The sequence below is a fragment of the Giraffa tippelskirchi genome, chromosome 3 (genome assembly GCF_054371585.1).
Source record: "Giraffa tippelskirchi isolate mGirTip1 chromosome 3, T2T-mGirTip1v1.2.pri, whole genome shotgun sequence".
Lineage (NCBI taxonomy): Eukaryota > Metazoa > Chordata > Mammalia > Artiodactyla > Giraffidae > Giraffa > Giraffa tippelskirchi.
This window is the reverse complement of record NC_137277.1, coordinates 95,821,202-95,848,301: the sequence shown is the minus strand read 5'-3', so window position 1 is coordinate 95,848,301 and position 27,100 is coordinate 95,821,202. Positions and strand designations below refer to the sequence as shown.

General features: G+C 37.3%; 1 protein-coding gene across 8 annotated transcripts in view; it reads right to left on the bottom strand.

The window, feature by feature from the left end:
- Positions 1 to 27,100, bottom strand: part of KCNH7 (potassium voltage-gated channel subfamily H member 7) — a 509,719-nt gene that overhangs the window by 175,493 nt on the left and 307,126 nt on the right. For 2 of the 8 annotated variants that reach the window (XM_081581584.1, XM_081581588.1), the window contains exon 3: positions 23,905 to 24,020. The exons of the other annotated variants lie outside the window; for them this stretch is intronic. The gene's annotated coding sequence lies outside the window, so the exon portion shown is untranslated. The remainder of the gene's footprint in view (positions 1 to 23,904; positions 24,021 to 27,100) is intronic. 8 annotated transcript variants of the gene reach the window in all.

Sequence of the window (27,100 nt, the reverse complement as noted above, 5' to 3'; positions counted from 1 at the left end):
GGAAGTTTTTGCTGGCCTGGAAGAAAGCAAAAACCCCTAGAAACTGAATGTGGCACCAAACTGATAATTAACAGGCATGAGGGATACTGTCCTACAACCGCAGGAAATGAATTCTGCCATAAATCAGTACATTTGAAGAAGACTTGAGCCCAGGTGAGAACCACAGCCTGGGATGATATTAACAGCTTAAATTCAGCCTGGTAAGACCCTGAGCAGAGAACCCAGCCACAATGTGCCCAGACTCCTGACCCCCAGAACCAGAGGCTAATATGTGGGTCATTGTTTTTAGCAGCTAATTTGCAGTATTTTATCAGGCAGCTGTAGGAAACGGATAACAGAGCAAAAACTACTTCTGGAATTTGTCTTATCTGACATTTTTTACAAAAGTTCAGTAAAATTAGAAGAAACTTCTGCATACAGAAGAATTTTGACCTGTGGGGAGTATACTAAATAGAGATTTAGTTATGTTGACTAGGTGAAATGGTAGAAAAAGTTTCAATGTGTGTTGGAAGGCAAGGCATTTTAGGAAGAATTAATCTAGATGATATGTGCAGCATGATAGATTAGTCTCAACCAGCAATTATGATTCATTAAAAAGCTACAGTGAGCATTTTCATTGCTACCTATAGACATAGGCTTTGCATGCTCCTATTGAGACCAACAACATTTCTGATCATCCTTGGGAAAGGTATTGGTAACTGACTAGAAACCAAAGGTCTGTAAAAATTACAGGGTTGATCCTTTCCCAGGATACTGTGATGAGTTACCCTTCTTAACGAGACAGCAGGAAGTGCGTAAGTGATAGACAAGGTTCCCAGATGTACAACTAAAATGAGCAACAGGTCAAAATTTCTTAGAAAGTACATTTTACAAATATACCACTTTTCTGGAGAATTAAAGATTGAGGAAGTATTCTTAAGGTTTATAAAAACAAATAAACAAAAGGACTGCATATTAAGTGTACTGGCGAGAATCTGAGAGTCCAGTTAGTGGGGAAACACTGCTTCTTTCCTTTCCAGATGTTTCATATCCAGGAAGTGAGATTCACATAACACTTCTGAGTCCTCTTCATCCCTTTGGTCATCTTGTGGGAAGACAGTGTGATTTAGCTCCTTGGCAGAATTGGGATAACATGTTGGGTATGCTTGACTTGTCTCTTCATTTTACCTTTCAAGAATAAACCTGATTTAAAAAAGAAGCGTATTTTCTTCTCTGCATGTCTCTAACTAGGTAGATGGATGTGTGCATGCATGCTAAGTCACTTCAGTTGTGTCTGACTCTGCAACCCTATGGACCATAGCCCACTAGGCTCCGCTGTCCTTGGGATTCTCTAGGTATGAATATTGGAATGTGTTGTCATGCCCTCATCCAGGGGCTCTTTCTGGCTCAGGGATCAAACCTGAATCTATTAAGTCTCCTGCATTGGCAGGCAGATTCTTTACCACTAGTGCCACCTGAGAAGCCCAACCAGATAGATAAGGCTGTTTTATTCTGGGGTTTAATATTAGCAAGTTTGAACCTCTCAAAAATATAACCAGTAAATGCCATTCTAGAACTTTTTTTAGCAGTAAAGGTGAAGTTTTGCTCCATGAATCATATTTTTTCATCTTATTTTTCTGCTAGATTAAAGTTTGTTATGTGGTAGTGAAAGAGGTGCTATTTATTAGAGTCTTCAAAAGTCTTAATAATTAGAACAAAATCGTTCCTCTTAATGTTACAAAAAAGAATTCTTAAAATTGAAACTAAAACAAGGCATAATTTTATTCATAAGTATTAGCACATTTAAGGAATTTGTTACTTCAAGATGTCTAGGATGAAATTACAAAGGACATCAAGAAGTATTTAATGAATTTAATTATTATACATTTAAAAAGGATTGATTCCCACATTTCTGAGGGTTATTATATAATTATGTAGTATCTCTGGTATATTTTAATTCATTTGCTCCTTATTCATGCAGCAGCCTAAACCCAAGTGGCATTTTTTAACATCTGAAAAAATTTTCAGCACTGGAAAGATTTTTTATATTAATATATAAAGAATAAAAGTCACCCTTAAGCCTCAACATGGAATATTTGCAATCCTAGTTCTCTTCTGTATTTTTCCTTATTTACAACCATTTTGCAACTTGGATTTTAAAATTATTAAATACTTGACACAGAATGTGAATTTTACATTTCATAATTCTTCTAGAAGTTGTGAGCACTATGGAACCAATGGAAAAGTATTACAAAGAGCACTTAACCTTTTAAACACAAATCTCCCTAACAAGACAGTGGCAAAAGGACGTCTAATACGAAGATCCTGACTAATTGGCCATGTTAGACATCTCATTCTCATTGTTTCCTGGATCCAGCAATGCAAAAGATACATATTGCTTTCACCTAGAAAACACAATTTAAGAATTGTTTCTTTTCTTTTCTCCTTGCAAAAATCTAAGGAGCCAAGGGCAACATATCAGACAATCCCAAAGGGCTCTAATTACCTTTTTATCTGAATCTCCTCAGCACTTTTAAAAAGATTCTGCACTTTATTATTCCATTTTATATTGATAGTCTATTTCACAGGATTCTCTTGCACTATTCCTGCATACATTAATTTCCCATCTTGAGTATAAGATGAAATTAAGCCACTCTTGGCTTCTTTAGGTTTATTAAAGCCACATAACTCTTCCACACAAAGGTTTGGATTCAAGTTTAATGAATAAGTAAACTTCCAATAGTAGGAATACCAGAAACCGCATGGCTATGACTCACACTGGGTCAGATCTGATCTGAAATAACTATGCTTGAATTTGTTTACACGCCCCAGGTGTACTTCTTTATAAAGCTTAGGGAATATTGGATTATCAGCGACTTGGGGGGCCTAGCTCCAAGAAACAAGTCATTTCATCCTTGGCATAGCTACAGAGATAGCTTCAAATCATTATATAAAAAGGAATAAAAGTAAGATGCAGTTTACTCTGTACCCTTCTGGACATTTTGGAAGGATATAACTGGAATGAAATTTATGCATGAATATGGAGGAAAATAAGTGAGGATTACAAAGAGAGGGATAAAATATATGTGTTCTCATTAGAATTCAGCATATTGTGAATACTTATATGACAAGTATCTCTAGCTAGTCATACTCTTCTTAAACGTTACGTATTTGGCTACTTTACTATGAAGAAATCAGCAATAGAATTCTTCATCACAACATACTCATGGAAGTGTATTAGTTTCTTATTGCTGCTACAACAAATTACCACAAGCTTAGTAAACTAAAGGGCTTCCCTGGTGGCTCAGAGAGTAAAGAATCCGCTTACAAGGCAGGAGACCCAGGCTCAATCCTTGGGTTGGGAAGATTCCCTGGAGAAGAAAATGGCAACCCACTCCAGTATTCTTGCCCGGAGAATCCCATCAACACAGGAGTCTGGCAGGCTACAGTCCACGGGATGTCAAAGAGTCAGACATGACTGAGTGACTAAGCAGCAGCAGTAGTAAGACAAAACAAAAAGAATTAATTATTTAATAGATCTGAAGGTCAGAAATCTGACATGGATTGGCAAGGATGCATTCTGGAGGCTCTAGGATGAATCTGCTTCTTTGTCTGTTACAGCTTCTAGAGGTTACCTCCTGGCCCCTTCCTCCATTTTCAAGCAAGCAATTCAATATCTTCTAATTATCTCTATTTCTGCTTCTTTCCGTCTGCTTCTGGGGTCACATAAACTTCACTGACTGTGACATTCCTGTCCCAATTTAATAAAGACTCTTATGATTACACAGGGCCCACATGGAAATTCCAGAAGAATCTCCCCATTGCAAGATCCTTAACCAAATCATATATGCAGAGTCCCTTTTGCAATGCAAAGTAATATACTCACAGGTTCTGGGGTTTACGGCATAGACCTCTTTCCAGGGCCATTATTTGGCCGACTATAGGGGATGTATTTTATTTATGTGTCTGTGTTTATAAGACTCTTAGAAAGCCAAGACTTCATATGACACTGAGAATCCAAAAGCTTCTGGTAAAATATTTCATGCATGTGTCCACATGATTCTATGTAAAAGACTTATTGTGTGAAAGTTGTCAAAACAGCTAGCAGTCAGTGGGGAATCCAGAATTGCCAAATGAGAGGAGCTTAGGTTATGAAGACCATCAACAAGGAAAAGAAATACAAAAAGGCAAAATGGTTGTCTGAGGAGGCCTTACAAATAGCTGAGGAAAAAAACAGATAAGAAAATGTTCCTCAGTGATCAATGCAAAGAAATAGAGGAAAGCATTAGAGTGGGAAAGACTACAGATCTCTTCAAGAAAATTACAGATACCAAGGGATCATTTCATGCAAGGGAGGACACATTAACAGAAAGAAATGGTATGGACTTAACAGAAGTAGAAGATATTAAGAAGAGGTGGCAAGAATAAATGGAAGAACTATACAAAAAAGATCTTCATGGTGCACATAACTATGATGGTGTGATCACTCACCTAGAGCCAGACATCCTGGAATGCGAAGTCAAGTGGGCCTTAGGAACCATTACCATAAACAAAGCTAGTAGAGGTGATGGAATTCCAGTTGAGCTATTTCAGATCCTAAAAGATGATGCTGAAAAAGTGCTGCACTCAATATGCCAACAAATTTGAAAAACTCAGCAGTGGCAACAGGATTGGAAAAGGTCTGTTTTCATTCCAATCACAAAGAAAGGCAATGCCAAAGAATGTTCAAACCGCAAAAATGCACTCATCTCACACGCTAGCAAAGTAATGCTCAAAATTCTCCAAGCCAGAGTTCAACAGTATGTGAACCGTGAACTTCCAAATGTTCAAGCTGGATTTAGGAAAGGCAGAGGAACCGGAGATCAAATTGCCAACATCTGTTGGATCATCGAAAAAGCAAGAGAGTTCCAGAAAAACATCTATTTCTGCTTTATTGACTATGCCAAAGCCTTAGATTGTGTGGATCACAACAAAATGTGGAAAATTTTGAAAGTGTTGGGAATACCAGACCACCTGAGCTGCCTCTTGAGAAATCTGTATGCAGGTCAAGAAGCAACTGTTAGAACTGGACATGGAACAACAGACTGTTTCCAACTGGGGAAGGAGTACATCAAGGTTATATATTGTCACCCTGCTTATTTAACTTATATGCAGAGTGTATCATGTGAAATGATGGGCTGGATGAAACACAAGCTGGAATCAAGATTGCTGGGAGAAATGTCAATAACCTCAGACATGAGGATGACACCACCCTTATGGTAGAAAGTGAAGAAGAACTAAAGAGTCTCTTGATGAAAGTGAAAGAGGAGGGTGAAAAAGTTGGCTTAAAGCTCAACATTCAGAAAACTAAGATCATGGCATCTGGTCCCATCACTTCATGGCAAATAGATGGGGAAACAATGGAAACAGTGACAGATTTCATTTTGTTGGGCTCCGAAATCACTGAAGATGGTGGCTGCAGCCATGAAATTAAAAGATGCTACTCCTTGGAAGGAAAGCTATGACAAACCTAGACAGCATATTAAAAAGGGGAGACATTGCCAACAAAGCTCCGTCTAGTCAAAGCTATTGGTTTTTCCAGTAGTTATGTATGGATGTGAGAGTTGGACTATAAAGAAAGCTGACCACCGAAGAATTGATACTTTTGAACCGTGGTGTTGGAGAAGACTCTTGAGAGTCCCTTGGACTGCAAAGAGATCCAACCGGTCAATCCTAAAGGAAATCAGTTCCGACTAGTCATTGGAAGGACTGATGCTGAAGCTGAAACTTGAATACTTGGCCACCTGATGCTAAGAACCGACTCATTTGAAAAGACCCTGATGCTGGGAAAGATTTAAGGCGGGAGGAGAAGGGGAAGACAGATGATGAGATGGTTGGATGGCATCACTGACTCGATGGACATGAGTTTGAGCAAGCTCCGGGAGTTGGTGATGGACAGGGAAGCTGGCTGCTGCAGTCCATGGACTCACAAAGAGTCAGACATGACGGTGCGACTGAACTGAACTGTACTGAACTGAGGAGCTTAGGGGATGCAACTTGGTTAGAAGATGAGGGCTAGGAAACTTAGTTTGGAGCTGTGTTTTCATTAGCAAGCTTGATATTTTACAGGGATCTTATGGGTATTTGAGGAAGCTGAAATCAGAGGCTAATGAAACTATTGGAGTCAAATCCCAGTAGTCAAATTCTTCCCTACCTTTCCTCCATCAAGCCAAACCTCTTGGCTCTACCACTGTGAATGTTTGAATATCCTGCTTAAAGGAGCAGAGATAAGACAGGCAGGTTGGTCCTGCTGTGTGAAATTTACTTGAGCTTAACACCAATTAAATAACTCACTATCGTTGACATTTTATTTTAATCTTCTTGTCAAATCGATGTTAGCATGCTAATATCTCAGTTTCACTCAATTTCTCAGTATCTATGATTTAATATTCTTAACCTAAATTCTGTCTTCAGATATTCACATATATTTAGAACTTACTTAGTCTTTAATTAAAATTTTACATGATATAATGAAATAAAGGTTCTATTTATGATGTGCTGAATATAATGTAGGTGCCCAGAATCTTTAACTAAACTTGATTATTTAAGGGTCCTGGTAAAATTATGGAGATTTTATGTTTTTGGTTTTTTTCTAGTTTCTGTGGTCCTTAAAATATATTGGTTTCATTAGAATTTTATCTTCATGTAGAAGAACAGATTCATGGTTTCTCTAAGGATTTAGAGCTAATAAAGCACATGCCATATGATCAGAAACAATTCTGATTTGTGTAAAATGTTCCATATATTTTAATTATTTTTTTTTCTGATTTTCTTGTTCATAAAATCATTGCAGTGTTTTATATACTAGCTCAAATTGTAAAACAAAAATTCAAATAGACTAGGGTTATATTTTATGTATATTATGTTTTTATAAATTAGAATACAATGTAGTTGTAAGAAGGAATGAGACTTTACTATATACTGTTATAAAACCATATTCAAGTGATAGAGTGAAGAGTTAAAAAACTAGCTTGAAAGCTGAACATTTATGATTTCATAAATTTTGCTAAAAATGTACACATGTAATTATGCAGGCTTAAAATAAAAATCTGGAAGGAAACACACTTATATATCAAACTGTTACTAATTAAAACTAACATATTGAAGACATTTTATTCTAGGCTCTGTTATAAATGTTTTGTATGTATCATTTAAAATAGTCCCACAGCAAGCCTATGAATTATTATCTTGATTTTGTAGATGAAACTGAATCAGAGAGATGATGTAACTTGCCAAAAACACTTCATTATTTAACACTATCTTTGCGATGTGAATATTCAAATGACTCTTACCTCTACTTTGTTTATAGTCTATGCTGGAATTCTCAATCATGAGTGTGTATTACTTTTACAATAATAGAAAGTAAGAAACATATTTTCATTTGGGGAAAAAAATTCCCACCAAAGAGGAAATCAGTGGGAAATACCTGGTTTCAGTTTACCAGCTATGAAACATTACTTGGAATGTAAGAAAACAAACTTGAAAACCTATCTTACTGAGTCTTTGAAAATCCATTGCTTTTTAAATAAATTCAGTTTAGATCCCAAAATCTCCGCACAAATAACTGAATAAAAACTAAATATATTTTAAGGCTTCACATGCTAGTTCTATCTTTTCCTAAAAACTTTTACAATGAGCTTCAAAGTATGTGCAGTAATGTCTTCATTTTAAAATTAGTTATACAATTTTTAAAACACACAGCATCCATAGGATGAAATCACTAAACAATTAAAAAAACCATGTTGGTTTTAGTTAATTCGTGTTAATGGATTCATATGAAACAAAGGACAATCACGTTTGGGAAACTATGCAGTAGATAGTGTTCAGGGTATCTATTGCTATGTAGCAAACCACCCCAAAAAAATGAATCATTGATTATTATTTTGCATGGTTCTGTAGGTTAAATTGCTGGGAGAAATACCAATAACCTCAGATATGCAGATGACACCACCCTTATGGCAGAAAGTGAAGAAGAACTAAAAAGCCTCTTGATGAAAGTGAGAGAGGAGAGTTAAAATGTTGGTTTAAAGCTCAACATTCAGAAAACTAAGATCATGGCATCTGGTCCCATCATTTCACGGGAAATGGATGGGGAAACAGTGGAAACAGTGTCAGACTTTATTTTGGGGGGCTCCAAAATCACTGTTGATAGTGATTCCAGCCATGAAATTAAAAGACGCTTACTCCTTGGAAGGAAATCTATGACCAACCTAGATAGCATATTCAAAAGCAGAGACATTACTTTGCCAACAAGTTCCATCTAGTCAAGGCGATGGATTTTCCAGTAGTCATGTATGGATGTGAGAGTTGGACTGCGAAGAAAGCTGAGTGCTGAAGAATTGACGCTTTTGAACTGTGGTGTTAGAGAAGACTCTTGAGAGTCCCTTGGACTGCAAGGAGATCCAATCAATCCATCCTAAAAGAGATCAATCCTGGGTGTTCATTGGAAGGACTGATGTTGAAGCTGAAACTCCAATACTTTGGCCACCTCATGCGAAGAGTTGACTCATTGGAAAAGACCCTGATGCTGGGAAGGATTGGGGGCAGGAGGAGAAGGGGATGACAGAGGATGAGATGGTTGGATGGCATCACTGACTCGATGGACATGAGTTTGGGTAAACTCCAGGAGTTGGTGATGGACAGGGAGGCCTGGGGTGCTGTGATTCATGGGGTCGCAAAGTGTCAGACACAACTGAGCGACTGAACTGAACTGAACTGAATTGTAGGTTAAATTCTCAGATGACTTGTTCAAGCTTATGTTACTTCATGTTTCAGTTGGATTTCAGTTGTGATTGCAGCCACATAAAGGCTGACCTAGATTGTCTATCCAAGATGATGCACTTTACATGGCTGGCAGTTGAAGCTTGCTAATGGTTGGGAGCTTAAGTAGAGCTATTGACTAGAATGCTTACATGGATCTTTAAGTGGCTTGGGCTTCTCAGAGAATGGTGCCTTAGTTTCTAGAGGAAGCATCCCAAGAATGATTGTTTGGGTGTGAGATTTACAAGAGGCAAAAAGTAGAAGCTGGCAGGCCAATGACAGGCTAAGTCTGGAACTAGGTTAGCGTTATTTCTTTCAAAGATGTCACAGGGTTCACCTATATTCAAGAGAGTAGAGAAATAGGCTCCCTCTTTGATAGGGCAGTGGCACGAGTTGGAAGATAGGATAGATATTGGGGCAGCTATTTTTGGAAAACGCAACCTGCTGCAGTTGCTTAAAAGCAAACTTCACCTAGTATTTGCAAAATATATTTGATGTAAAAAGGTTATTCTGTTATTGACTAGGAAAAGTTAATAAACTCCAGGATATATGAGCTTGGTTATCACAGGTTATCTCTTTCCAACTGATAGTGCTTATTATAAATAAAGCTGACTACGCCTCTTTCCATTCCTGAGTGTATGTTTTTCTGCTCTAGTTTTTTTTCTTTTCCTTTCTTTTAATTGCCAGTGATTGGGAAATGGAGTATGCAGAGTGGGGAAAAAAAGTGTTGGCAATAAAGAATGAATCCACAGACAGAAATTTCTGGTCAAACCATAAGAAGTTAGCAGATACTTGCTGTTGACCTACAAAGTTAATTATCAAGAGGAAAGATCATTTTTTGCATATAACTGTGTCAATAGACTACATCATTGTACCTTATACTAAATGGTCCAAAGACCTTTCACGTATATTTCTTATTTTGAACCTGAATCACACTCATTTTATGGATCGGTAACCTGAGAGGTTTAGGAAAGGCAGAAGAACCAGAGATCAAATTACCAACATTGTTGGATCATCAAAAAAGCAGGAGAGTTCCAGAAAAAATATCTACTTCTGCTTTATTAACTATGCCAAACCCTTTGTCTGTGAGGATCACAACAAACTGTGGAAAACTCTTCAAGAGATGGGAATACCAGAACACCTGACCCGCCTCCTGAGAAGTCTGTATGCAGGTCAAGAAGCAACAGTTAGAACCAGACATGGAAAAATGGACTGGTTCCAAATATGGAAAGGAGTACCTCAAGGCTGGATATTGTCACCCGGCTTATTTAACTTATATGCAGAGTACATTATGCTAAATGCCGGGCTGGATGAAACACAAGCTGGAATCAAGATTGCTGGGAGAAATGTTAATAACCTCAGATATGCAGATGACACCACCCTTATGGCAGAAAGTGAAGAAGAACTAAAGAACCTCTTGATGAAAGTGAAAGAGGAGTGTGAAAAAGTTGGCTAAAAACTCAACATTCAGAAAACTAAGATCATGGCATCCAGTCCCATCACTTCATGGTAAATAAATGGAGAAACAATGGAAATGGTGACAGACTTCATTTTCTTGGGCTCTGAAACCACTGCAGATGGTGACTGCAGCCATGAAATGAAAAGATGCTTACTCTTTGGAAGGAAATCTATGACCAACCTAGACAGCATATTAAAAAGCAGAGACATTGCTTTGCCGACAAAGCTCCATCTAGTCAAAGCTATGTTTTTTCCAGTAATCATGTATGGATGTGAGAGTTGGACTATAAAGAAAGCTGAGTGCCAAATAATTGATGCTTTTGAACTGTGGTGTTGGAGAAGACTCTTGAGAGTCCCTTGGACCACAAGGAGATCCAACCAGTCCATCCTAAAGGAAATCAGTCCTGAATATTCATTGGAAGGACTGATGCTGAAGCTGTAACTCCAATACTTTGGCTACCTGATGCAAAGAACTGACACCTTGGAAAAGACCCTGATGATGTGAAAGATTGAAGGCAGGAGGTATAGGAGATGACAGAGGATGAGATGGTTGGATGGCATCACCGACTCGATGGATATGAGTTTGAGCAAGCTCTGGGAGTTGGTGATAGACAGGGAAACCTGGTGTGCTGCAGTCCATGGGGTCACAAAGAGTCAGACATAACTGAGCGACTGATCTGAACTGAAATGAACCTGAGAGGTAAAGTAAGTTAATCGATGCCCTTAAAGTCACTTAGCTAGTAATGGAGAGTGAAACACAGGTCTTCTGTCTTTAAGTTCCTCCCCTTTGCATCACAGTACCTTTATGGGCTTTTACTGCCAAAATTGTGAAGAGCAGGTAAGAAACAAAATGAAGAGTGGGTAAAGGTAAAGACAGACACGTGATTTGGGGTAAATAACTTGATCTTTTTAACCTAGAAGAGAAAAATGCCTTCCAAGTATAATTGTTGGGTAGATTAAATATAAAGTGTAATAAAATCAAAGAGAGATGTTATTTCCTACTCCTATTACAACAATTACCATTATGATTACTTAAAGTGACAATTTGGTACAGTAGATAAAGCACAGAGTCAGACGGATCTAGTGTCTATTTTTCAGTGGAATCAGTACAAATTTCTACATTTTTTAAGGCAGAAAGCCACTGCATGAGAATACTTTCCTATTAAAATTATCTGGGAAACTATTGTTGAACTCTGACCATATATTAGTCACATTTGGGCTTCCCTGGTGGTTCAAAGGTAAAGAATCCACCTGCAAAGCAGGAGATGCAGGAGATGTCGGTTCAGTCTCTGGGTCTGGAAGATCCCCTGGAGAAGGAAATGGCAACCCACTCCAGTATTCTTGCTGGAAAATACCATGGACGGAGGAGCCTGGTAGGCTATTATCCACAGGATCCCGAAGAGTGGGACACAACTGAGTGATTAAACATGCAAACACAAAAAACATTTTCTTCAACCTCAGAAGACTACATTACTGATAAAGCAACTTCCCAAGTCTCAGTAGCCTACTCCAAAAAATGGCTTAGTTTTTGCTCCTATTAAATGTAGGCTAAAGCAGCTGTGGGTTATCATTTGCTCCACTTCTATATCCTTCCTTATTCCAGGATCCAGGGACTGTCACTATTTGAGGCACATTGTTTTCATGGTATGGGAAAATTCAACAACTAAACCACATAATAGCTTTTAAAACTTTTTTCAAATGTGATATATATCACTTACACTCATATTTCATTATCCTAAGACATATTGTACAGTTAAGTTCAACATCAAAGTGAAAAGCATGCTTAATTCTTCTGCAGGAAGATGATTAAATAATTAGAAATAATCAGACAGTATATTATAATGCAAGACAGGAATCTTGTGACTGCTAAACTGAAAATGTCTGGGCGTAAAAAAATCTGAAATATTTTTCAGTATTCATTTCTCACTGCCTAGCACACAACTTCACACTCTGTAGGTGCTCATTAAATATTAATAGGTGAATTCATGATACTCGCAAAGATTAACATGTAGCAAACCCTTGCACTGTGACCCTTTATCTCTCCTGTTCCAAATTGAAGAAGCAATGATTAAATTTAAATTTGTGTTGTTAACCCAGATATGTATTAAAATATACTTAGAAAATGAATAAGACACCCTTTATATGACTGCAATCATAATGAAGGAGAGCAAGCTATTACATGCAATTAGGTGAAATTAGAGTAGTTAGTTCATTCATTCAGTTCAGGTCAGTTCAGTTGCTCAGTTGTGACCCCATGTGACCCCACGGACTGTAGCACGCCGGCTTCCCTGTCCATCACTAACTCCCAGAGCTTACTCAAACTTATGTCCATTGAATCAGTGACGCCATTCAATCATCTCATCCTCTGTCGTCCCCTTCTCCTCCCACCTTCAATCTTTCCCAGCATCAGGGTCATTTATTCAACAAACAGGTTATTAGACCTTTGTACCTACTAGGCATTGACACAAAATTACATTTAAAGATGAGTAAGACTCAGGTACAGCCCTTGCCCTTAATGAGTTGTAGTGACACTTTAGCAGGTTCATAGCAAGTTTGATGGTGAAAAGTTTTGCAGATTAATTTGTTGATTTGATTTTGAATTTTCAAACTAGAGTGAGGGAGGTATGTCTATGTAGGGGTATATAATTATTTTAATAAATCTACTTTACTTGATGTTTTATTTGATATTTATTTTAATAAATCTATTTATTTTAGGTTAGGTCCATCTAACCTAAAGAAAATGTCAATTTTTTCCAATGTCCTTAAAAATAGGAGGTAACATTGTATAGAGAGATATCTCAAGGATGCCTCTTAAATCATGAGCAAAATTATCTTTATATTACAGGAAGCAACTATTTACATGTGTTGTAAACAAAGAGATTTCAACCTTAAAAATTTGCATCATTTTGTGAAGAGAATTTTAAACTATTTTGATAAGACATATGTATGTTCAGAAAGAATAACATGGAGTGCTTTAATTGGCACTTTCTTCTGCAAAAAGCCCATATTCAAGAATTTTCCATTTCCTTTTCTTTTCTTAACATAACAAGACATACCTCAGTTATATACCCAAGAGATATCTAGAGACTAATGAGGGTGTAGAGTGAATACTGGTGGAAACAAAAGGAATGTTTCCAAACCTAACTTAAGCATTAAGGGCCAGAGAATTTAAGGAACTAGATTCCAGAATAATAGACATTTTTAAAAGAACTCAATTACAAGACCACATTTAAAGAGCTCTGTATGAAACAACTTTAATGAATCATTTGAAGAAAAATCCAAGTGAAGAGTCAGCTGTGAATTGAATATAAGTTGATGAATAAAATTAGAGTTTCCAAAATCTCTTCCTAATTAACAACCTGTTACAGAAAACAGGTGGGTTTTTTTGATATTAAAATTGTTTAACAAGCTATTAAAAATTACAAAAGACATATTAGTTCCCTGACCAAACAGTTTTATATTTAAAAAGTACTTTTAAATGTGGCTTATTGCTTTAGTTGTGGGATCTGTTTCTGTGGTTAATTGACATGACATTTGATTTTTACTGATAAAAAATAACACACTCAATGCTTTTAAAATTACTATAACTTGAGGTTATTTACTTAGATATAGATACCATTTAGGGAAGTTTATAAGCAGTCCCTTTAAAATAAATGCATTTCTCCCTCATATACTACAGAATAATTTTGGACATAAAGAAGATCCAAAATTGGGTTATTCAACTTGCATGCCCACAACCAAGTGAAGACTGTGCTGGGGCTGGTGATCACAGGGACACTTGTAGTGTGTGTGCCACACAGGGACCTTGCACCCCAGCAGCTGCGCTGGGGCTGTTTTTCCTCCTCACAAGGGCTTGAGCTGGGTTTTACTTTTTCCAGTTGGTTCTTCCATCTCTCTACCATAAGATGACAGTACTCTTGATCTGAGTCACCAGTCTATATTCTGGGTCATTTTTGCAAAGGCTTTAACTCTCTGCTTCCTTCTGTCTCTTTGTCACCTCTGCCAGAACTGGAGTGAAACCCAGTTTAGGTGAGAATCGGAAGAATCCCACTCTCTCCCTCAAGCTGCAATTATCCCCTGCAGAACATAATGTATTGGGTATTCCACATACCTTGGGCTATGGTATGAATGTATACTTTGAGTCCAAAATCAAAATCTGAAAAGAAAACCCATATCAAGCTATATTAATTAGTGAGTAAACTGTGGAAGATATGATTACAAATGCCTGTGAGCTATGTCACTTCAGTCGTGCCGATGCTTTGTGACTCCATGGACTGGAATGGGTGAATTTAAATCAAATGAACTCTATATCCACTACTGTGGGCAAGAATCCCTTAGAAGAAATGGAGTAGCCATCATAGTCAATAAGAGTCCAAAATGCAGTACTTGGATGCAATCTCAAAAACAACAGAATGATCTCTATTCGTTTCCAAGGCAAACCATTCAGTATCACAGTAATCCAGGTCTATGCCCTAACACAGTAATGCTGAAGAAGCTGAAGTTGAATGGTTCTGTGAAGACTGACCAGACTTTCTAGAACTAACCCCCCAAAAAGATGTCCTCTTCATTAGAGAGGACTGGAATGCAAAAGTAGAAAGTCAAGAGCTACCTGGAATAGCAGGCAAATTTGGCCTTGGAGTACAGAATGAAGCAGGGCAAAGGCTAACAGAGTTTTGCCAAGAGAACACACTGGTCATAGCAAACACCCTATTCCAACAACACAAGAGAAGACTCTACACATGGACATCACCAGATGCGCAATATAGAAATCAGACTGATTATATTCTTTGCAGCCAAAGATAGAGAAGCTCTATACAGTCAGCAAAAACAAGAGCGGGAGCTGACTGTGGCTCAGATCATGAACTCCTTATTGCCAAATTCAGACTTAAATTGAAGAAAGTAGGGAAAACCACTAGACCATTCAGGTATGACCTAAATCAAAACCCTTAAGATTATAATGTAGAAGTGAGAAATAGATTAAAGTGATAAGATCTGAAAGACAGAGAGCCTGATGAACTATGGACAGAGTTTCCTGACATTGTACAGAAGGCAAGGCTTAAGACCATCCCCAAGAAAAAGAAATGCAAAAGGCAAAATGGTTGTCTGAGGAGGCCTTACAAATAGCTGTGAAGAGAAGCAAAAGGCAAAGGAGAAAAGGAAAGATATACCCATTTGAATGTAGAGTTCCAAAGAGTAGCAAGGAAAGATAAGAAAGCCTTCCTCAGTGATCAATGTAAAGATACAGAGGAAAACAACAGAATAGGAAACACTAGAGATCTCTTCAAGAAAATTAGAGATACCAAGGGATCATTTCATGAAAGATCAGCACAATCAAGGACAGAAATGGTATGGACCTAACAGAAGCAGAAGATATTAAGAAGAAGTGGCAAGAATACACAGAAGAACTATACAAAAAATATATTCATGATCGAGATAACCGCGATGGTGTGATCACTCACCTAGAGCCAGACATCCTGGAATGCGACATCAAGTGGGTCTTAGGAAGCATCAGTACGAACAAAGCTAGTGGAACTGATGGAATTCCAGGTGACCTATTTCAAATCCTAAAAGATGATGCTGTGAAAGTGCTGCACTCAATATGCCAGCAAATTTGGAAAACTCAGCATCGGCCACAGGACTGGAAAAGGTCGGCTTTCATCGCAATTCAAAGAAAGGCAATGCCAAAAATGTAGAAACTACCGCACAATTGCACTCATCTCACACGCTAGTAAAGTAATGCTCAAAATTCTCTAAGCCAGGCTTCAGCAATACGTGAACCGTGAATTTCCAGATGTTCAAGCTGGTTTTAGAAAAGGCAGAGGAACCAGAGATAAAATTGCCAACATTCGCTGGATCATCGAAAAAGCAAGAGAGTTCCAGAAAAACATCTATTTCTGCTTTATTGACTATGCCAAAGCCTTTGATTGTGTGGATCACGATAAACAGTGGAAAATTCTGAAAGAGATGGGAATACCAGACCACCTGACCTGCCTCTTGAGAAACTTGTATGCAGGTCAAGAAGCAACAGTTGGAAATGGACATGGAACAACAGACTGGTTCCAAATAGGAAAAGGAGTACATCAAGGCTGCATATTGTCACCCTGCTTATTTATCTTATATGCAGAGTACATCATGAGAAACGTTGGGCTGGAAGAAGCACAAGCTGGAATCAAGATTGCTGGGAGAAATATCAATAACCTCAGATATGCAGATGACACCACCCTTATGGAAGAAAGTGAAGAAGAACTAAAAAGCCTCTTGATGAAAGTGAAAGAGGAGAGTGAAAAAGTTGGCTTAAAGCTCAACGTTCAGACAACTAAGATCACGGCATCTGGTCCCATCACTTCATGGGAAATAGATGGGCAAACAGTGGAAACAGTGTCAGACTTTATTTTTTTGGGCTCAAAAATCACTGCAGATGGTGACTGCAGCCATGAAATTAAAAGATGCTTACTCCTTGGAAGGAAAGTTATGGCCAACCTAGATAGCATATTAAAAAGCAGAGACATTACTTTGCCAACAAAGGTCCATCTAGTCAAGGCTATTGTTTTTCCAGTAGTCATGTATGGATGTGAGAGTAGGACTGTGAAGAAAGCTGAATGCCAAAGAATTGATGCTTTTGAACTGTGGTGTTGGAGAAGACTTTTGAGAGTGCCTTGGACTGCAAGGAGATCCAACCAGTCCATCCTAAAGGAGATCAGTCCTGGGTGTTCATTGGAAGGACAGATGTTGAAGCTGAAACTCCAATACTTTGGCCACCTGATGCAAAGAACTGACTCATTGGAAAAGACCCTGTTGCTGGGAAAGATTGAAGGCAGGAGGAGAAGGGGACAACAAAGGATGAGATTGTTGGATGGCATCACCAACTCAATGGACGTGAGTTTAAGTAGGCTCCAGAAGTTTGTGTTTGACAGGGAGGCCTGGTGTGCTGCAGTCCATGGGGTGGCAAAGAGTCAGACACAACTGAGCGACTGAAGTGAACTGGACTGTAGCTCACCAGGCTCCTCTGTCCATGGGATTCTCTAGGCGAGAATACTGGAGTTGTTTGTCATGCCCTCCTCCAGGGGATCTTTCTGACCGAGATCGAACCTGCATCTCTTATGCTTCTTTCATTGGCCGGCAGTTTGTTTACTACTAGCTCCAACTGGGAAGCCCCTATGATTACAAATAAAATATGCCTTTTAAAATTTTACTCAAACTTCAGTATCATTTATGTACCCCACTTTTTATGTGTCTCACTCAAATTTGGAGTTTATAAAAAATAAAGCTTGCTTTGAAATTCTTATAACCAAAGCTCTGTTAAACAAATCATTTTATCAATATCGTGAGGTCTTTGATTTATTTAAGATAAAGTTTAGTCTGTATACAGGCTAAAATATATAAGCAAAAGAAGTCAGTAGTGTTGGGGTAGGAAATTCACAAATAAGAATTAAAAAATAGCTATACAGAGATGCATTTTGTGGAGTTCATACCCAACCCGAAACTTTTTCTTTTTGCTTTGATCCACTAAAGGCAGGTGCAAGGGAATAAAGAATAAAGTGCATGAAGTTCTGATACAAACCTAAAATACAAAACAAAGTGTTTTCGTAGAAGAGCTGTAGCAGTCTAAAAGAATAAATAGATGGTCTACAGGTAGGTAAGGTACAAAAAGCCTTTGAAGTCAAATGGCTTAGATGTCATGGAACCAGAGCATTTTAGAACTCATCAAATTTAGGCTCTTTAACTAACAGATGAAGAATCTGAACCAGTGAATTTAAGGAACTAAACTCTAGAGTAATGAACAATTTTTGAAGAACTCAATTACAAGACCAAGTTTAAAGAATTCCATATTTAAGAATTCTAATAAACTGTTTGGAGAAAAATCAATGTGAGTCAGCTGTGATTAGCAATGGCAGAATTATCAGTAAAGGTGCTGAATTATGCCAGAAGCTGCCTAAAATACTTCTAATATTTACCATTACTCCGAGTACCAATATTGTTGTTTGCCAACATTTTAGAATGTTTAAAAGCAAGGAATTAGAAAACAAAAGCTACCCTCTTTCTTAGTTTATCATTTCTATGATTTCACACTTCACTACAAAGATACTCATAACCATTTTATAACATTTCCAAATTGCCCAGCTGTTTCCTTTGTGCCATCACCATTGTCAGTCTTTGTTGCAACTGCTTTAAAATTGAAGCTTCATTGAATGCAACAAGAAAACATACGGGGCCAATGAGATGATGATGATATTTATATTGATGGGGTAAGGAAGCCATCCAAAATGTGACAGCATAGACTGTATAGCTGTATAGCTGAGTTACAGTTGTGTCTGTTTGGACAATGGCAGGTAAATGGTGTATGGGTATAACTGAAATACATTTGTCTCAATGATATTTAATATATGGAATTCTGAATTGTGTGAACATAACTTACAATGCAGAATTGTTTCACAGAAATGTATTGGTTACCAAAACAGGATAGAACTTGTCCCCATCTTTAAAAATGACACCCACTGTGGGCATTAGTTATAGCTTTCTAAAATAATTTCTGGCATATAAACTTTGTCTGTGATGATTCTCTTTGGGGGTAAACTCCAAAAAATGGTAAGGATGCCTAATATAAGCATAATCCTTGTGTGGCAACTAGCCAGAACATCGTGTTTCCCAAATTCAGTAAAGTCAATGCCAAATTTCATTGCTATGAATCAAGGAACCAAGTTTTCCTCTGTGTTTGGAAAAGTTAACATTCTTGAAGCAGGTCTCTGCTATTTCAATATTTCCTGTGAATGTAAGGCTCTGGTCTTAGAGATGTCTGAGCTGAAAAGAATTTTCACCTCTCTGCAAGTAGGTAACTTGTAACTACAACATCAGAGCAGGAACAAAAGCAGCACACCACTCTGGCCTCCAGGAGAATTCGTGAGAGAGTAGAAGCTGTTCACACTTAGCCAGGCTGGGACCATCTGGGAATCAGCATATAGCTGGGTGACTAGCAATCAAGAATACATAGAGGAGAGAGGAACAAAAGACATCATGAGATGCTCCAGCTCTGTTTCACCTTCGTGTATAAAAAGATACCATCAATATTCAAGGTTAGGAATATCATGCCTTCGAATTACTGAAGCCAGTCAAGTGTAAAAAAGAAGTAGTTTTCTGAACACATAGTTTTAATGTAATGTCTATATCATACTTTCAATATTGAAACTGAAGGATAAAACAGATAAAACTAACTTGATTTCCTGAGCTGTTTGTTCTAAATAGAAATTGTATTTTACAAGTAATTGTGACTTAGATATTGCAGAGTTACAGAAAATTAAAGGGGTTGAAATCAGACTTCTTAGAAGGTGACTCTTAAGGCAATGGCTCATTCTCTGATTCACCCCTCTTGAATAACTAAGCATGAGGCCATTTTTTCCAGTATGTGTTTCTGTAAGGTTGTCTGCTCTTAAAATGGAATGATTCTTAGAGAAAAACCAAGGTAATCAGGCAACTTCATACTTAAAATATAGAATTGGAATGATATTTTTTATAACTCAGAAATAATGATATTTCCACTGACTGTTAATTTTTTTCTTTATTTTTATTTATTTTATTTTATTTTTATTTATTTATTTATTTTCTGACTGTTAATTTTTATAGCATGAAATGTTTTGCTCAGTAGGCGATTTCTCTCAGATTCTGTAATTTTTATTTACATTCTAGCAAGACCATCCTTGGGCTTCCCTGGTGGCTCAGACAGTAAAGAATCTGTCTGCAATGCATAAGACCCGAGTTTGATCCCTGGGTCAGGAAGATCCCCTGGAGAAGGGAATGGCTACCTACTCCAGTATTCTTGCCTGGAGAATTCCATGGATAGAGAAGACTGGCAGGCTATAATCCATGGAGTCTCAAAGAGTCGGACATGACTGAGTGGCTAACACACACGCAGATGCAAAAGATTACCTTATGCATCTAATTTATATTAAAAACCCATGATGTATTATATAATAGATATGCCCTCCCTTCTCTTTTCCCTTTAAGCACTTCTCTTTCCTTTTATTTATTTATATTTTTGCTGTAGCTGTTGCTTTTGCTATGAAGTAGTAGTTGTCATTGTTGCTGAAAAAACAGAATCTCATTTCCTTTAAAACAATTCTAAAATTTTTATGTGAAAAATAAAGTTTTGCCTTTGCATTGCCATTAATTAATATGCATTATTGATTCATAATGTGGGTAATTTTATTAAAATATTGCTCATATACAATTAAAGAGTTAGGTAACTGAGACAGGCTTTAGTTGTAAAGATAGGGGTTTCATAGTGTAACAGACAACTCCTTCAATATATGTTGCTGCATGAACATTGAGCCTGTCTCTTACATGGAGCTTGGTTGTCCTGGGTAGTATTCTGAACTGGATCAGCAGTGGCTTGGGGGTAATTCTGAGCTGCTGTGTGAAGGCAAAATATAAAGAAGTGAATATTTTTGGTATTAACTACCGAGAGAAAAGACGTCCATTCTTAGCTCAGATGTCGCAGTGTGGGAGGCAGACTAGTCTCTTTGTGAGCTTGGCCCAGGCTTTGAGAGAGCTGAAAGTATTGCCAAGTGGTCAGGGAAGAGTAGCCTCTGCCAAGGAGAAGCAGCTTCCTGGGAAATTTCAAATGGAAGGGGATCTCGCAAACTGGCAAGATCTTCAACGTCTATGTCATTTTCTTTGTCTTGCCCATGGTGTTGTTCCTGGGTCCTCAGCAAAGTCTAACTTAATTATTCCTAGTATTCAGGACTTCTCTGGTGGTCCAGTGGTTAAGAATCTGCCTTCCAAAGTAGAGGACGTGGGTCTGATCCCTGGTTGGGGAAGTAAGATCTCACACGCTATCAGGCAACTGAGCTCACATGCTGCAACTACTGAGCCCAAGGGCCACAGCTGGAGAAGTCCATGTGCCACAGCGAGATAGACGCCCTCACATCACATGAAGACCCAGTGCAGCCAAAGAAATAAGAAATTTAAAAATATAAATAAATAAATAAATATTCTGCATAAACTCAGCCCTTTTAGAATCCATGTTCCGGTTGGGTGTCCACACCTGTGACACATAGCCCAGTGGGACCATGGAAATAGAGAAGAATGCTTGTCCTTGTGGAGATCCTACCGCTATTGCTAACATTTCAGGATAAGAGTAGAGCTTTGGTCTTTCTTCAAACTGTCACTTATCTGACTCAGAAACACAAGGTCACTTTTCATAGAGTAACTATTTTTGACGCTTGTAATTTAAGTGACTGCCACTAAATGAAAGATGGCATATTCACTGAGCTTAAATGTGCAGTGATAAGCACCTCCCAGGCAAGGACAACTGACAAGGATTTGAGTTTGGTCTCTGCCACATACTATCTGAGGAAACTTAGTTACTTCATCTAAGAACTCAGTTAATACTCCCTGGTGGGTGGTTTTCAGCATGAAATCAAATAATGACTTACAGGAAAGTGCTAAACACATAAATACTATTTAGTAAGAAGCAACTGATAAAAGCTCTAAGGCATGCGGGCATTTACATTTTAATTACACCGTCTCATATTATATTATTTATTGATTAACACAATATGGAAATTTATACACAGACTTTTCAGTGATGATTTTATTTGCATGGCTTAGCACATAAGGTGATTATGCTTATTCTAGCTAGTAGTAAAGCTAGGATGAAATGTCATAAATCTATCAGATAAAAAAATGTCTTTGCAAATATTCAACAACTTCCTGTGCTGTGTCCTTGAATTTCCCAGATATGGCTGCTTACCTACTATTCTTTAAAAAAAAAGAAGTAAAAACTCAGTTAAAAGGTCATAAACTGCAAACTAGAAAAACTAACCCGCATGCTGTTAGATGAAAACATATAATTAGAGTTCTGCAAATGAGATTCTTTTAGATATTAAGACTTCATGGCATTGTCTCCTTATGGTTATACACAGTCAGTGTCTGTATCTGAAATCTCTCGTTAAAAAAGAATTAATTCCTAGTTCTTTTTTTTCCCCTTAACATTCTCTTGTGCCTAGTGTTTACAACAATGATTTATTGTGGAATTATTTAATAAATATATTTTCCAAAAGAAACTAACAGCTATTATTATCAGAGGCTTAACAATTTATCTAGAATAAAGTTTTCCTTTGTTAATAGCAATAAAGTATTAAAGTTCAAAATTACTTTCTTTCATAACTTAAAATTTATAAATTGCATTTTCTTTTACATCCTCCTCTCCATGTACAATCTATTTTAAAACAATTATTACTTACATATGATACTTCTTTGATCCTGTTTTTACACCTCCATTTTTACCTTTTCTTTTTTTTTAAACTTCTTTTTCAGAATCTCTATATACCATGGCTAGAGCTTGCACTTTTTTCTACCTGATTTATAGATATGACCTAGAGAGTTTAAATGGCGTGACCCAGGTTAAGGAACAGGGCAAAAATTTCACAGAGGCTGAGTCCCAGTTAAAAGCATTAGTGCAGATCTTGAAAGAGAATTGTTATATTTTCAAATTCTCAATGAATTTTTTTTAGCTCTGCCAACGTGAAACAGGCCATGCACACTTGAGATCTTAAACTGAGGTCCAGAGAGGTGAAAGGGAATTCACCAATCCTTAAAACTGCTTATACAATTGATCTGTTCTGCTTTTCTTTCTTGAAAAACCTTGGGAAGACCCTTTGTGGTAAATTTAAAGAAACACTTACACAGGTTATTTTCCCTTATTAGATACGACAGAATATTTTATAAGTGACCTTGATCACTAATTCTTTGTAACATCAAAGATGAGAAGGATTATTGATTTAGGATTAAGGAAGTACAACATAATATTTTAGCATCTGTAAAATTACTACATGATTCTACTTCTGAGGGTCATTAAGGGCTAGGTCCCCCCACTCTATTTTTAGCATCCTTGGATCAATACATTGTCTTCTGTACTGAATTTCTTATTCCATATTTGATGAGCTCAGAAAATTTATAACACCTTTCTACAGTCTCCTCAACGCCCTTCCTGGTTAAATTAAGTTGAGCCTTAGGTTAAACATGTTACTGGGAGCAATTTTTATTTCTGAAGGCTAATTCAGCTCAGCGACAGATTAACTATAGCATATCCCCTGAACCTCCAAAGTAATTTGTTTTTATGTACTCAGCTTGGAACCATGGCCTCACTATTAATATTTCATACCAAAAAGTAGGGGCCTCAATATGTCCATCTGTTAGACTGGCATAATGCCTGCCACCCGTATCAGAGTACTGCCTATAGGAATGAGCAATAATTTTCAGCGTCCTTCAGTTGTTTTTCGTCTGTTTTTTTTTTTTTTTTTTGCATTTGGTCTTTTTAACATGATGCTCAGACCAGAATAACATAGGATAACTTCTTTCCTGATCATCACTCATTAAAGTAACATGTACAAACAAATCACTTTATTTGGAAAAACATCAATAACTAGCCCTAGGAACATCTCCATTACATGAGCTAGACAACATAGGCAATTTAAATAGATTTTAATTATTTAGTATATTCCTCCACTGGGATAGAATATGTTTTACATATATTAGTAGCATACAAAATATCTTGATAAGAAATACCAAAGGATGACAATTTTTACTGAATGGTACAGTAAGATGGGAAGGAAAAACGGCAGAATTATGTTGCAGTATGAAGGATCTTAACATGTCTGTTTAAGCAGTCACCTGCTGAATGGTGGTTCAGTTACCCTGACGTGGTAGAGTGGAGACTTCTTCCCATGATTCTCAGCACATACTATGGCACTGCAAATCTAAAGTCAGCCCTTGGTCTTCCAAGATCACTACAAGGAATGTGAAATTATATTTTAAAAATTTCATCATCTGAAGAGTTTTCTTGACATTTTTAAGTTTGGAAGCAGAAGAGTGGGTAGGAATGTGCTGACACCTTGCATTTAACTCCTTTCTTTATTCTGTGGTGTTTGACCTTGCATAAATTACTGGATATTTTCTGTTTCCTCATCTATAAAATACAAGGAAAATGAAGGGTTTTGTGGGGATTAAAAACAATAATGGTTATAAAGTGCTTAGTATACTAAATAATTAATAAATATTAGCTTATTATTTATTGCTTTAAGATATTATAAATCACTTTCATCTATCTGGGAACCATGCCCTGCCCTGTAAATGCTCACAGTGGAGAACAGAATGTCTTCGAAAGACATTAACCTGAGAGGTCACTGCCTTCTGTGGAGTCCACCAGCATCAACCCTTTTCTCCTGAAAAGAGGCATCTGTTGTTTGTAACTCTGCATTTTCCCTTTCCACCGTATTTCAAGTTGTTCACCAGCCTCACAGCCAGAACACTTATTTGGATTTATTATATTTTCTAAATCTATTTTTGTATAAAACATGGTCACTTTGTCATAATCCAATTTTATTTAGGGACAGTATAATATTTTGAAACTTTTCAGGTGCTCTAAAAAAGCTTCATAGGTATTGTCAGCTCATTTATTTATAATAAGATGAGAATGAGGCTTCCTCAGACAGTCCCCTATGGCCTAGCCTGTGGGCAAAAACGACCTGCCTAAATTGAACGGGTTTTCTTGAAAAATATAATCATTAAGTACAGGAAGGAAAAATAAGAGACTGTCGATTTGCCACCTTATGTAAATGACATTTATTCATTAGCTCATTATACATTTAAGCAGGAAACATGTATTAAGTACTTAATAAAGACCAGGCACTTTTTGCTTGAAGCTGCAAAGACAAAACAGTAATTGCCATTGAAGGGTTTTCATTCTGGTGAGCAAAGTTGAGGGTCAGGAAGAGATCAAATTGTAAGCACCAAAGAGTAATATTTTCGTTTCAGCAGCTCTGAGTGAATTAAGAGCCATACCCAAAGGAAAAGTGGAACAATTCTACCTGGGTGGTTAAGTGTTGGGAAGTGCCTTTATTGTTCAAATAATTTTTAGGGAGCTTAGACTTAAAAGATGAGCAGAATTTTCTTAGTTGAAGGGGAGTAGGGGAATCCAGGCATTCAAAAGATTCAGTCTATCCAGGACATGTCAGTAGTGTAATTTTTCACTGAACAAAGACAGAACTATTACTGTATCTGTTTATGGCATGAACTCAACACATTCCACAAGAAAACAAGATAACTGAAAAATACAACCATTCTTTGGGAAGAAGATGATAATTGTAAAATTATCAGTTTAGCTATGTACGATACTCCAAAATAACTCTTTATACTCTGAAGTCAAATCCTTTTCTAATAAAATTGGAATTTACAATGGGTTCTGGACAGATAAGACAACTCCTTTTAACCCTCCTTCCTTTCTTTCTTTCTGAATAATGCAGCCCAAAAGCCATTAAGTGAGGTTAAGTGCAAAGTGTAAGTGATTGTGAAAGTGTTAGTTGCTCAATTGTGTCTGACTCTTTGCGACCCCATGGACTGTAGACCACCAGGCTCCTCTGTTCACAAAATTCTCCCTGCAAGAATACTGCAGTGAGTAGCCACTCCCTTCTCTAGGAGAGCCTCGAGACTCAGGGATCGAACCCGGGTCTCCTGTATAGTAGGCAGATTCTTTACCATCTGAGCCACCAGCGAAGCATAAGGTAGGCACCACCTATTACATATAATATTGGAAGCTGGAATTGAGTAAATTGGAGAATAATAGGTGTTGTCACTATCATACATGTTAACTGTCTGTACCCTCCATGAGGGCAAATTTTTTTCAGACTTCTTCCTTCATCTGCCCACCCCCTCACCTCTAGCTGGAAACAAACGTGGTTCACAGGAAGCATCTGAATGATTATGGTAAGACATGCTGTAAGTTACACACACTCTTAAATTTTATTTACGTTTATTGTTAACCTCTCTTCTCTAGAATGTAAGCTTTATAGTGTAAGAATTTTTACTGTTCTTTTCACCGGCTAGAACAGAACCTCGCAGGCAGTAAGATCTTCATAAATAATTTTCAAATTTTAAAAGTGAAAAGAATGATTTGTACAATACAGATGCATATGAAACATTGTCATTTCTTTTAAGGTCTTTAAGGTATTAAGTTAAATACTTTGTATAATTTTCTATTTCTGGTTGATTAAATAATTGCAGCATTATAATGAAGCAAAGGTTGCTGCTGCTAAGTCGCTTCAATCGTGTCCGACTCTGTGTGACCATGATGGCAGCCCACCAGGCTCCCCCGTCCCTGGGATTCTCCAGGCAAGAACACTGGAGTGGGTTGCCATTTCCTTCTCCAATGCATGAAAGGGAAAGTGAAGTTGCTCAGTCTTGTCCAACTCTCCGCGGCCCCATGGACTGCAGCCTACCAGGCTCCTCTGTCCATGGGATTTTCCAGGCAAGAGTACTGGAGTGGGCTGCCAATGCCTTCTCTGGAAGCAAAGGTTAGTGACATCTTAAGCATTTTTTTCTTTGTTCAGAATTTATTATTGAGCTGCACTGGTGAGCAGACTCAGAGTTTCAGGTATCTATATTTTGAAGAATGAAGTGAAAGATATTAGGTGGGAAAAAAAGAAAAAAATCTAAAGGTATACAAGAAATAGGTAAAGGAAAGAAGTCTAGCCAGAGGCAATGAGAAGAATGTAAGATTTTTAGGTATTTTATGAAAGTTAAATAAGATCAAATGTAAATAGACCTCAAACAGCATAAGTCATACTTAAGAAAAAAAAATTTTGGCTTCTTATAGTATCTTTACAGCTTTTCACAGATATTGCACATGTGACATAAATACAACTGCAATTTTAAAAGAAACCATAACTTTGGGTTCTGAAAATAATTGTCATGACACACAAAGATAGCCTAAAATCTTTCAGATGATTTCTGAAACTAATCTCTTCAAAAACATTGTAAATATTGTGAAAAAACTATATAAAGTAAATATCTTAAAAGGTCTATTACACAG